Source organism: Plecotus auritus, assembly GCF_963455305.1.
Source record: "Plecotus auritus genome assembly, chromosome: 4".
NCBI lineage: Eukaryota > Metazoa > Chordata > Mammalia > Chiroptera > Vespertilionidae > Plecotus > Plecotus auritus.
Genome location: NC_137775.1, coordinates 101555249 through 101569030, shown reverse-complemented (window position 1 = coordinate 101569030; position 13782 = coordinate 101555249).

The following is a 13782-nucleotide window of genomic DNA, read 5'->3' as shown; positions in this document are numbered from 1 at the left end:
CTGAGAGGGGAAATTTATAGCACTACAGGCATACCTCAAAAAACAAGAAAAATTAATAATAAATGATTTAAGCTTATAACTTAAAGAATTAGAAAGAGAACAAGAAAAGCCCCCCCCCCCCAAAAAAAAAGAAAAGCCCAGAATAAGTAGAAGGAAGGAAATAATAAAGATTAAAGCAGAAATAAATGACACAGAGACTTAAAAAATAATACAAAAAATCAATGAAATCAAGATCTGGTTCTTTGAAAGGATAAACAAAATTAATAAACCATTAGCCAGACTCATCACGAAACAAAAAGAGAGGACCCAAATAAATAAAATCAGAAATGAAAGAAGGTAAGTAACCACTGACACCACAGAAACACAAAGGATTGTAAGAAAATACTATGAACAACTATATGCCAACAAGCTGGACAATGTGGATGAAATGGACAAATTCCTAGAAAAATACAATCTCCCAAAACTGAATCGGGAAGAATCAGAAAACCTGAATAGGCCAATAACAACTGAGGAAATAGAAGTAGTAAAAAACAAAAACAAAACAAAACAAACAAAAAACTCCCAGCAAACAAAAGCTGGGTCTGGACGGCTTCACATGGGAGTTTTACCAAACATTTAAAGAAGAACACCTATACTCCTCAAACTATTGCAAAAAATCCAAGAGGAAGGAAGACTTCCAAGCTCTTTTTATGAAGCCATCATTATCTTAATTCCAAAACCAGATAAAGACACTACAAAGAAAGAGAATTACAGGCCAATAAGCCTGATGAACATAGATGCTAAAATCCTCAACAAAATATTAGCAAATTGGATCTAGAAATATATTAAAAAGATCATACACCATGACCAGGTGGGAATTCTCCCAGGGATGCAGGGCTGGACAATATTTGCAAATCAATAAACATGATACATCACATAAACAAACTGAAAGACAAAAAACACAGGATCATATTAATAGATAGAGAAAAAGCATTGGACAAAATCCAACACCTATTTTTTATAAAAACTCTCAGCACAGTGGGAATACAGGGAGCATATCTCAACATGATAAAGACCATATATGACAAACCTACAGCGAACATCATACTCAATGGGCAAAAACTAAAACCATTCCCTCTAAGAACAGGAACAAGACAGGAAAGTCCACTTTCACCACTCCTATTCAACATAGTACTGGAAGTCCTAGCCACAGTGATCAGACAAGAAGAAGAAATAAAAGGCATCCAAACAGGAAAGGAGGAAGTAAAACTCTCATTCACAGATCACATGATATTGTACATAGAAAATCCTAAAGACTCCACCAAAAATCTATTAGATTTAATAAATGAATTTGGCAAAGTTGCAGGACACAAAATTGACACCCAAAAATCAATGGCTTTTTTATACAGCAATAATGAATTCCCAGGAAAATAAACTAAACAAACTATTCCATCTACCATGGCAAGAACAACAACTACAAAATTAAGATACTTAGGAATAAACTGAACCAAAGAGGCAAAAGACCTGTGCTCAGAAAACTATATGACGTTGAAAAAAGAGATAGAAGAAGATATAAACAAGTGGAAGAACCTAATGTGTTCATAGAATTGTAGAGTCAACATCAGTAAAATGTCCATACAACCCAAGGCAATCTACAGATTCAATGCAATCCCTATTAAAATACCAACAGCATAATTCACAGGTCTAGAAGAAATACTCCAAAAATTTATATGGAATCAAAAAAGACCCCGAATAGCTGCAACAATCTTGAGAAAGAAGAACAAAAGTTGTAGGATTCACAATACCAGATTTCAAGTTATACTACAAAGCCACTGTAATCAAAACAGCCTGGTACTGCACAAGAACAGGCATATAGACCAATGGAACAGAACAGAGACCCCAAATATTGACCCAAGCCATTACACTCAATTAATATTTGACAAAGGAGGCAAGAGCATACAATGGAGTTAAGATGGTTTCTTCAATAAATGGTGTTGGGAAAATTGGACAGATACACGCAAAAAAAAATGAAACTAGACCACCAACTTACACCATACACAAGAATAAACTCAAAATGTATAAATGATTTATATGTAAGTCAGGAAACTATAAATATCATAGGCATCAAAATCTCAGACATCTCAAGTAGCAATATGTTTACTGATATAGCTCAGTAAAAAGAAACTAAGGAGAAAATAAACAAATGGGACTACATCAAAATAAAAGGCTTCTGCACAGCAAAAGAAATGATCAACAAAATGAAAAGGGAGCCCACTGTAAGGGAGGACATATTTGGCAATGATACATCTGATAAAGGTTAATACCCAAATATATAAGGAACTCATACAACTTAACAAAAGTAAGACAAACAATCCAATTAAAAAATGGGTAAAGGACCTAAATAGACACTTCTCCCAAGTGGACATACAGATGGCCAAGAGACATATGAAAAAATGCTCAAAGTCACTTATCATCAGAGAGATGAAAATTAAAATGACAATGAGGTATCACCTCACACCTCTCAGAATGACTACCATCAACAAATCAACAAATGACAGGTGCTGGCCAGGATGTGGAGAAAAGGGAACCCTAGTACACTGCTGGTGGGAATGCAGACTTGTGCAGCCATTATGGGAAACAGTATAGAATTTCCTCAAAAAATTAAATATGGAGCTACCATTTGAACCAGTGATCCCACTTCTAGGAATATGTCCTAAGAAACCCAAAACACCAATCAGAAAGAATGTATGCTCCCCTATGTTCATAGCAGCACAATTTACAATGACTAAGATCTGGAAACAGCCCAAGTGCCCATCAGTAGATGAGTGGATAAAAAAGCTGTGGTACATTAATACCATGGAATACTATGCAGCAGTAAAAAAGAAGAATCTCTTACCCTTTGAGACAGCATGGAGGGACCTGGAGAGTATCATGCTAAGTGAAAGAAGTCAGTCAGAGAACGACAAGTATCACATGATCTCACTCATATGTGGAATCTAAATAACAAAATAAACTGATGAATGGAGTGGATGCAAAGACATGGAAGCATGGAACAGAGTGGGGAATCTCAGAGGGAAGACAGGGGATGGTGGGTGGGTGCATACTAGTATATACATAACCTTGTATGCATATATACATAATCCATGGTAGCAGATAGTGGGGTGGTGAGTGTCTGGGGAGGGCTGGAGAGGGTTGATGGGGGGGAAATGGGGACATATGTAATACTTCCAATAATAAAGATTAAAAAAAAGAACTGAAGTTTCCATGAACATATCTGTAGACCTCCATATTGAGAAACACTAAATTAATGGGTCAACTTTGTCTCTTCAGGTCCTCTCTTATCACCATTGTGACTATAAAACCCAATACAAATATAGGTGCTGAAACTTCTTTTAAAAGTAATGCAAATTATCCCAAATGAATATTATTTTTTAAAATATATTTTTATTGATTTCAGACAGGAAGGGGAGAGAGAGAGAGAGAGAGAGAGAGAGAGAGAGAGAGAGAGAGAGAGAAACATCTATCATAAGAGAGAACCATTGATTGGCTGCCTCCTGCACGCCCCCTATTGGGGATCAAGCCTGCATGTGCCCTTGACCATAATCAAACCTGGGACCCTTCAGTCGTAGGCCTATGCTCTATCCACTGAGCCAAACCAGCTAGGGCTGACTTTTATTTTTTAAAAGATGACCCATCAAAATGAAAACACAAAATTTAAGTTTTATAAGAGGCCTCAGAAGTTCCCAGAGAGAAATCCATGGATGTGTAGATTCCCCCAGGTCTCAGCTTGAGAAAAACACAGGACCCAGGAGGAGTTGAGGTGTGAAAACTCAGAAAAGGGAAGGAGCAGAGGCATCTTCCAAAGTGTCACTGCGTGAATGTTGACTGACTCAGAAAGAATGTATTGCTCTTTCCCAGCTCCTCCCTGCTTGCTGCTGGGGCTCAGCTCTCTGAGAATAGTCACCAGGGAATTGGGGAGAAGACAGGAAATAAGCCAGGAGGATTATATCCCCAGTCCTGGCTAAAGAATATGGGATCTGAAGAAGACACAAAAAGAGGGTGACAAATCAAAAATTGCTTACCTTTTGGGATAGAGGCATGGACTGGGGAGTAAGGAAGGAGCAATGTCTCTCTCCTCTTTTCCCTAAAGGTCCTAATATATAAAAGCCCTGGGTCCGTCAGGACCGGAGGCTCAACCAACTGGAAGTCAGTCCTGCAGTCAGCACTGGGTTACCGTGGTGACCCAGCACTGACTGCTATGGCAGCAGGCTCGGTGACCCAGCACTGACTGCTGAGGGGACTGTGAATCAGGCCCAGAGAGAGGCCTGAAGAGAGAAGCAGGGTCTGATCCATAGCCTCTGTGGCAACTGTTGATCAGCACTTGCCTCTATTTCTCTCCAGGCCTTCACCGGGGCTGCTGATCAGCCCTGCCTTTCTGATTAGACCCTGTTGATAGGCCCAGAGATGCTGACTGGAATAGAAACCTACCAATCAGAACCATATCTGGGTCAACTGTGAGGAGCCAATGGCTGCCTAGGAGGCGGAGCTTTTGACGCTGACTGGCATAGAAACTGATCAATCAGAACCAAATCTGGATGAACTGTGAGGAGCCAATGGCTGTCTAGGAGGCAGAGCTTTTGATGATGACTGGCATAGAAACTGACCAATCAGAACCAAATCGGCTGGCAAAGGAGGGCAGTTGGGGACGAGTTCAGGCCTGCAGGGGAGGGGAGTTGGGAGCGAGATCAGGCTGGCAGGGGAGGGCAGTTAGGGGTGATCAGGCCAGCAGGGAAGGGCAGTTGGAGGCGAGATCAGGCCAGCAGGGGAGGGCAGTTGGGGGCAACCAGACCGGCAAGGGAGGGCAGTTGGGGGGGGACCAGGCCAGCAGGGGAGGGCAGTTGGGGGCGAGATCAGGTCGGCAGGGGAGGGCTCTTGGGGGCAATTGGGCTGGCAGGGGAGAAGTTAGGTGTTAATCAGGCCAGCAGGGGAGTGGTTAGGGCAGTGGTCAGCAAACCGCGGCTCGCGAGCCACATGTGGCTCTTTGGCCCCTTGAGTATGGCTTTTCCACAAAATACTATGGCCTGGGCGAGTCTATTTTGAAGAAGTGGCATTAGAAGAAGTTTAAGTTTAAAAAATTTGGCTCTCAAAAGAAATTTCAATCATTGTACTGTTGATATTTTGAGTTTGCCAACCACTGGGTTAGGGGGTGATCAGGCTGGCAGGCAGAAGCAGTTAGGGGCAATCAGGCAGGCAGGCAGGCAAGCGGTTAGGAGCCAGCAGTCCTGGATTGTGAGAGGGATCCAAGATTAGAGAGGTTGCAGGCTGGGCTGAGGGACACCCCCCTCCCCAGTACATGAATTTTATGCACTGGGCCTCTAGTTTGAGAATAAAATGGAAGAGCAGACTTGAGGGGGAGAGATGAAAAGGAAACTTCTTCCCCAAGTGACTGGATTCAATCCCACCCTCTCACTACAAGTGTCCTCTGCTTTCTTTTTTTCTTCAATGGCCCACGGACTAACCTCACAGCATCAAAGTATATGGATGCAACTAAGACATTTCCCCAGTTTCAGGTAAGAAGGACAAGAAGGAGGAACACATAGGAACCTCCCAAAAGAGAGTAAGATTATGGGAGACTCTGGGTCTTAAGAAAGTCAAAGACTTTTTTTCTCCCTGGCAGCTTGAAGATTGGCCACCATCATGAACAACACAGTAACTATCTGAACTGCGAAGTTCATGACCAACAAACTATTTCAGAGGAAATAAATGCTCACTGACATGCTTCATCCTGGGAAGGCAACAGCACCTAAGACAGAAATTAGGAAAAACTAGCCAAAACAGACAAGACCACACCAGGTGCCATCTTTGTGTTTGGATTCAGCACCCATCTTGGTGGTGGCAAGACCACTGGCTCTGGCATGATGTATGACTCCTGAATCACCCAAAGGAAAGGGAGCCCAAACAGAGACCTGAAAGACATGGCCTGCATGAGATGAAAAAGGCCTCAAGGAAAGAGAAAAGAACGTAAGAACAGAATGAGGAATGTCAGGGGGCTGCAAGGCCAGTGTTGGTGCTGCAGAGAGTGAGCTGGAGACGGGACGACAGAGGAGTAAAGATTCCTCAGGGACTTGATCTGTGGTGACTGTGCAGATTTTTCATGAGAGGGTTATTTAAGAACTTTAACAAAAGAAAGTCAAATATACATCTGGGAGAAGGGAAGGACTTGCAGGAGGGAGAGTGTCACTGGTTCTGCTAGCTATGATTAAGGAAAATGAACCCCATTCTGGAACAATTCTTCAGCAAGGGGCCTTGCTGAAGATTGGGCTGGGTGAAAAAGCCATAGCTGACAAGTTTCTGAGGATTTACCTGAAATAACTGTTTTACACTCACCTGGAGTCACTTCTTTTCGAGACCCCTCCTGCCAAGGTGGCTCAGAGGGTCTGGCGTATGCTGCCACTCTCTGCCTTCTCCCAGAAGGATTTTTGCCTTCATTGAAGTTCTAACCTGATGGCATAACCCAAGGTGAGGTCCAGGAGCTGGTGGAGGTAATTGTGAGCTGGTGGTTGTTCTGTGTTGTCTCCACACACAGAGCATAGGATACCTGCCTTCTCAATGAGTGAAGTAAGGTTCTTTTCTTATTCATTCAATAGCCTTTGCTGAGTACGCAGAATTCACCAAAGAAACATGGAGATAAACACAGAGATCTCCACCAGTAGTCTAATAAGGGTAAAGAGTCATTTAACCAAAGCTCCAGGTGCAAGGGCAAAAGTGGTAAGTGGCAGGGAAGTTATGTCCAACTGGGGGTGATCGGAAAAGGAGTCCAGAGGGTTGAGCCTTGGAAGAGGGCCATAACTTTGACACACCATGGTTGAAGGGGTGCACTGCTGGTGGAGAAAGCAGGCAAGGCAGGAGCCATAAGAAAGGATGCCCCTTTACACCCGGCATTACTCACCTCCCGTTTGCCCTCCAGCCTTCCCAGAGTACTCCAACACCTCGTGCTGCCCTGTCCCAGGCATCAAGCCAGCTGGAAGTCTTGACAATCTTACATCCCACCGTGTTCCATACTCACCACATGGGACCATATGCTGCACTTGCTTTCTGCCATTTAGCCTCAGCATGTGCACACATATTCTAGCTTTCCAAAGGATAAATAAATTCCCTTCTGTTTAGCTTTGGTGGTTTCTAGTTCTGCTGGGATTTATGTCAAAATTGTTCCTCCTGTTCGCTCCCAAAGCATTTGGCTTGTGCTTGTCTTCTGGGGGGGCTTTGGGGCAGAGTGAGGCAGCCTTACCATGGTGAAATGTTTAGTGATGAGAGCTGCTCTTTACCAAGCCTTGACCTCATGGTGACCATAGCAGCAGGCTTTGTGCTAGGTCTCATGTAGACCACTTCTTTCCTCCTCATGCAACTCCAGGAGCTACCTATCTAGTCACTCAGCAGGCCCTCCTCTGGGCCAGGCACTGCATTGTGAATAAGGCAGTGGGAAAAGCCCCACATATCTTGTAGCTTATATTCAAGTGAAGATAATCTATATATATAAAAGGCTAATATGCAAAGTGTCCCCTTGGGAGTTCGACTGGAGACTGGGAGTTTGATCATTCGCTATGACGTGTGCTGACCACAGGGGCGGAACGAAGGAAGGCCCCGGCCAGCAGCTGGAAGGAAGGCCCCAGCTGGCAGCCAGAAGGCCCCAATCGGCCCTGATTGCCAGCCAGGCTAGGGACCCTACCCATGCACAAATTTCATGTGCTGGGCCTCTAGTAGTCTATAAAAATCCACCAGGAAAATGTGATGTCAATTCTGTACAACCAGAGGAGGATCCAAGATGGCGGCGTAGGTAAACACCTAAACTGCTGCCTCGCACAACAATTTCAAAACTACAACTAAAAGACAAAATGTCTATCACCCAGAACCACGGGAAAGCTGGCTGAGTGGAAGTTCTACAACTAGAAGGAAAAAGAAAAGAGCAGTGAGACGTGCACAAGCACTGAAAAGCTGAGGTACTGAGGCGTGCGTATTGGGTTGGCGTCGGGCAACTGGGAGCGCTGCTATTTTCAATCCGAAGGGAGATAAGCTCCCGATTACTCTGAACTCCAGTTTCTGGGGAGACACGGGGGTCCCAAACTCCTACAGGGAGAAGCTGGACTGGGAAAGTGAGAGTGGCTTGCTTGCAGGGCTGCCCGCAGGAATAATTGTTTACTGCACTGGGGCGCGAGATGCGGGGACGCGGTTGGAGACACAGAGCCGGCTAACTGGCAGCCATCGCTATTTGCCATGCCCTAGCCTAGTGGCGCCCTGAGACCCCGCCCTGCACAATCTACAAACCCACCCAAGCTCCAAGCAGCGGCTTTAGCATATGAATGGTCTGCCCTATTGCAGCTTAACCTAGCAAACTTGCAGCCCAGGTCAGACAGCTTCAAAACCTCCAAACCCCAGGCAAAGAGGAGAAAACTGTAGTTCTCGCTGTAGCTCCTGCTGGGTGGCCTCAGACAGTAGCTGACCTGCACCCCATTGGAGATCCAGAAGCCAGTGTACCTAGTGGTCAGTGTGAGACACCAGATTTCAACTCCTCATATCCATAAGTGACACATTCAAGAGGCAGACTCAGTGAGCACCAAAGCCCCACTGAAACAAGTCCTGCACCATAAGCGTGTCGCCAGCGCAGCAGTTCTTCCATAATAGACAGAGCAGGTCCTCACAGACAATTGGCCCGGAGGTCAATTCCTCCCAGTGTACCAACAACAATCAAGGCTTAACTACACCAAGACTTTGCACTCAGCCCACAAGGGGGTGTACCAAGAGCGTCCTCCTCAGGTGATTGGGGAGGCTGAGCTACTGGCCCCTATAGGTCACCTACCACACAAAGCCACGCCATCAACACAGGGAAGCAGCCAAAATGCGGAGACAAAGAAACATGTCACGAATGAAAGAAATGGAGGAAAGCAAACTACTGGATGACACAGAGTTCAGAACCACATTTATAAGGTTACTCAAGAATCTTCTAAAAACCTCTGAGGAACTTAGTGAGACCTTTAAGGATCTTAATGAGAATGCCAAAAAAAAAAAAAAATGGAAAAGGACCAGACAGAAATTAAGCATACACTGTCTGAAATAAAGAATATACAGAAATTCAACTGTAGATCAGAGGACCCCAAGAATCAAACCTAAGATCTTAAATATGAGGAAACAAAAAACACCCAACCAGAAAAACAAAAAGAAAAAATCCAGAAATATGAAGATAGTGTAAGGAGCCTCTAGGACAACTTTAAGCGTACCAACATCCGAATTTTTGGGGTGCCAGAAGAAGAGAGAGAGCAAAATATTGAAAACCTATTAGAAGAAATAATGACAGAAAACTTTCCCTACCTAGTGAAAGAAATAGACTTGCAAGTCCAGGAAGTGCACAGAACCCCGTACAAGAGGAATCCAAAGAGGACCACACCAAGACACATCATAATTAAAATGCCAATGGCAAAAGACAAAGAGAGAATCTTGAAAGCAGCAAGAGAAAAACGGTTAGTTACCTACAAGGGAGTACCCATACGACTGTCAGCTGATTTCTCGGCAGAAACTATGCAGGCCAGAAGGGAGTGGCAAGAAATATTCAAAGTGATGAACAGCAAGAACCTACAACCAAGATTACTCTACCCAGCAAAGCTATCATTCAGAGTTGAAGGTCAGTTAAAGAGCTTCACAGACAAGAAAAAGCTAAAGGAGTTCATCACCACCAAACCAGGATTACATGAAATGCTGAAGGGTATTCTTTAAGAAGAGGAAGAAGAAGAAAAAGGTAAAGATAAAAATTATGAACAACAAAATGACATCAAATACACACCTACTAACAAGTGAATCTAAAAATCAAGTGAATAAGAAATCTAAAGAACAGAATGGACTGGTGAATATAATAGAATCAGGGACATAGAAAGGGAGTGGACTGACAATTCTCAGGGGGAAAGGGGTGTGAGGGGTACGGGAAGAGATTGGACAAAAATCTTACACCTATGGATGAAGACAGTGGCGGGGTGTAAGGGCATGAGGTGGGGTGGGGTGGGGTGGGGAATCAGGTGGAGGGGAGCTATGGGGGGAAAAAAGAGGAACACCTGTAATAATCTGAACAATAAAGATTTATTTAAAAAAAATTCTGTACAACCAGGTGGTATTAGATAAATGAGCACAGTGAAACAGGGTAAGGGAATGGCTGGGACATGCTCCCAGGTGTGTAAGTCTGCTTTTAATCAAGTGACAAGCAAAGCCCCCTCGTGGTGGCGACATTGGTGCAGACATGAATGAAGGAAGGGAGCACACAGGCAGGCGTCTGAAGGAATGTGTCCAGAGAGAGAACACAGAAATGCCAAGGCCCTGAGGCAGGAAGGAATTGGATTTTTATGCTAAATTCATAGCATCTAGATAGAAGAACAGCAAGGGGCCCATAGTGGGTTGAGCAGAGGGAGGAAGGAAAAAAGTAGGAAGGGATGAAGTCAGAGGTGTGGGGAGGAACAAGACTAGGAAGGCTTCACAGGCCAAAGTAAGGGTTTGGAGTTTGCTCTTTTTTTTACTAAATAAAAAAATTTTTAATGTTTTTATTTGATTTTTTTTTTGAGAGAGAGAGAGAGAAACATTGATTTGTTGTTTCACTTATTTATGCATCATTGGTTGTTTCTTGTATGTGCCCTGACCGGGGATGGAAACCACAACCTTGGCATGTCGGGAGGATGCTCTAACCAATTGAGCTACCAGCCACGGCAGACTTCGTTCTAAGTGGATTGAGAACCATCCAAGGGTTTAAGCAAGGTGAGTGATGTCATCTGGTAATTTGAAAGTTCACCCTGGTTTCTGCATGGAGTAAGGACTATATCAGGCAAAAAGAGGCAGAAAAATCACAGGAGCTTGACTAGGGTAGAGGAGAGGGCTGAGGGTAGCGTCCCAGGACCCTCTGAGACTTAGGAGTCCAGAGGAGCAATAGAAGCTGTCAGGGGAGACAAAGAAGAGCAGCAATTTGGAAGGAGGGAAGACTTTGTTTAGGTGGATCCAAAAAGAGTATTTTAAGTGAGGAAAGCAGCATTTCAAGGAGGAGGGAGTGATCCACTTTCAAATGCTGCTGATGGGTCTAGTCCAGGGGTCTCAACCTTGGCACACGTATAGCATATATTACAAAGGAGCGGAAAATCCTGCAGCTTAAGAAATAAAGCCTTCCTGCAGTTGTTAGAGCTCCCCCTGTGTCCCTCTCCATCAGAATTCCCCTCCCACCGAGGGGTAACCACTCTTCTGAATGCCATGCTTTTACTACTGAGGCCAGTAGCAAGCGAGGTTTTTTCTTCTCGGAGATAAGTTATATTATTATAGTACTAGAGGTCTGGTGCAAGAAATTTGTGCACTCTGTGGGGTCCCTCAGACCGGCCTGCACCATCTCACAGTCCGGGAGACCTTGGGGGATGTTCAACTCCCACCACCGCTGCTGCACTCACCAGCCGTAAGCCCGGCTTCTGGCTGAGTGGCACTCCCCCTGTGGGAGCGCACTGACCACCAGGGGGCAGCTCCTGCATTGAGTGTCTGCCCCCTGGTGGTCAGTGTGCATCATAGCGACCAGTCGTTCTGCCGTTGGGCTGAAACCAGCTCTCTGACATCTTCCCTAGGGGTCATGGATTGCGAGAGGGCACAGACCAGGCCAAGGGACCCCACTGGTGCACGATCGGGGCTGGGGAGCGACGTGGGAGGTTGGCCAGCTGGGGAGGGACTGTGGGAAGGCTCCAGGGCATGTCCTGCCTGTCTCACTCAGTCCCAAACAGCCGGACACCAGCAGCAAGCTAACCTACCGGTTGGAGCATCTGCCCCCTGGTGGTCAGTGCTTGTCATAGCGAGTTGTTGAGTATCCTTAGCATATCATTAGCATATTACGCTTTGACTGGTTGAATGGCCGACCAGACAATCGGACACTTAGCATATTAGGCTTTGATTATATAGGATGTTTGTATGATGAAGAGAATGCTTCAATCAAGAGGGGGAAACTGATTATGTGGAAGAGACAGGGGATACTTTCAAGAGTCTGTTTCTGAGCAGGTGAAAGGGGAAGTGCCCATGTGGGTGGGGCCAGGTCAGCGTCTCTGTAGTAACAAGGGGAAGGAGTGAATATGGTGGAGATACAATGGCCTGGCAGATTTGGGACCATGAGGAAGTTTGAAGTTTCTATTTTCTCACTGAAATAAGAAGGTAGGTTGTCATCTTGTGAAATTGTGGTCTCAGATTTGGGGAATGTGAACTGACCGGGGTAATGTGGGCTGGCGGCCATGCTGAGGCCCACAGGAAGTGAGGCTAGGCAGTCTGACTGTGTTTTTCCCCGATGATTCAGCTGTCGGGTGCCAGTGTGGAGCAGGCAGAGCTGGATTTAACCAGGAATAAAATGTTGGAGGGAGAGGGGCAAAGGCTGAGAGGTGATTATGCTGTTGAACCTGGGGACCTATACTTGGTAATGCAGAGTGTGAGAAGTTGAGGGGATCAAACATCAAAGAAGAGTGAGAGAGTCCATGGATGGGAGGTCCGGGTGGGGCCGAAGAATTTTTGGGATGGGCGTTCTGGGCAGAGGAGGGGGTGACAGGAAAGACTGAAGGATTTTGAAAGGGTGGCACTTATTGGTGACAACCAAGTGAAAGCTTTGGCCCAGGGAGTATCTGGTGATATAGGGGAACATCATTGTAGGTACTGATCTTCATAAAGGAAGAGCAGTGGTGAACCTGAATGAAATCATGGGGGAATCAGAGCTCCAAGTAGAAGCCAAAGTGGTCAGAACCTCTTTGAGGGGGCAGAATTATTGATGATGGGGTGCAAAGCCAAGGGTGCCATGTTGGGAGGGAGTGGAGGATGGCAGAAGGAGAAGCAAATTGGAAGAGGCTGAGGGAGGAGTTGCAAGGTGAGATCTGGGGAAGTCATTTTCAATCACTTTTTTCTCAGCCTAATTCCTTTCCATCCAATTGAGTTCAAAAAGGTTTTATCTGATAAGAATCTGAAAACCAGATATCCTTGCAGAAGAGGTTCCAGCAGGACGTTTTGGATTCCTTGAAGGACTTTTTAGAGCCTCCTGTGCTCTTGCAAGGCTCCGACCTTTTCCGTAGGTGTTCAGGGCTCCTGCAACCAAGTCTCTGAGGGCCACTGCCCAGCAAGAGGCCTTGCCTCCCTGGGTCTTTATGTCTGGCCCAGACCAGTAGTTCCTCAGAGAGCAGCTCAAAGCTGGGCCTTCTGGACATGGGAGTTGCCTTCTCCATCGTCAGTGGACGCAGGTCACCATCATCACCACCTTCATAACTCCTGTGTGAGGCGACAGGGGACACTGGCTGCTGGGTCTGGGGCACCGTGAGAATACAGCTGTTTACAACCCAGAAAGTGTATCTTCACCAGAACCTGACAGTGCCAACACCCTGAAGGTGGACTTCCAGCTTCCAGAACTGTGAGCAAGAGAGAGAGAACTACATAACCAGACACCTGGAGAAGAGAGACCATGGGGAGACAAAGAAACAGCCCGCATATGAAAGAAAAGCAGGCATCACCAGAAAAGGAAGTAAACGAAATGGAGGCAAGCAACCTGCCAGAGAAAGAATTCAGAGAAATGGTCATAAGGTGGCTGAAAAGAATGGAAGACAAATTCGACAATATGTGTAAGAACCAAGAGGAAATGAAGAACCAAGAGGAAATGAAAAATGACATCGCTGCTGTAAAGAACTCAATAGAAAGCATCAAGAGTAGACTAGAAGAAGCAGAGGACCTCATCAGTGAGCTAGAAGACAAGGTAGGAAAAAATACCCAAGTAGAGCAGCT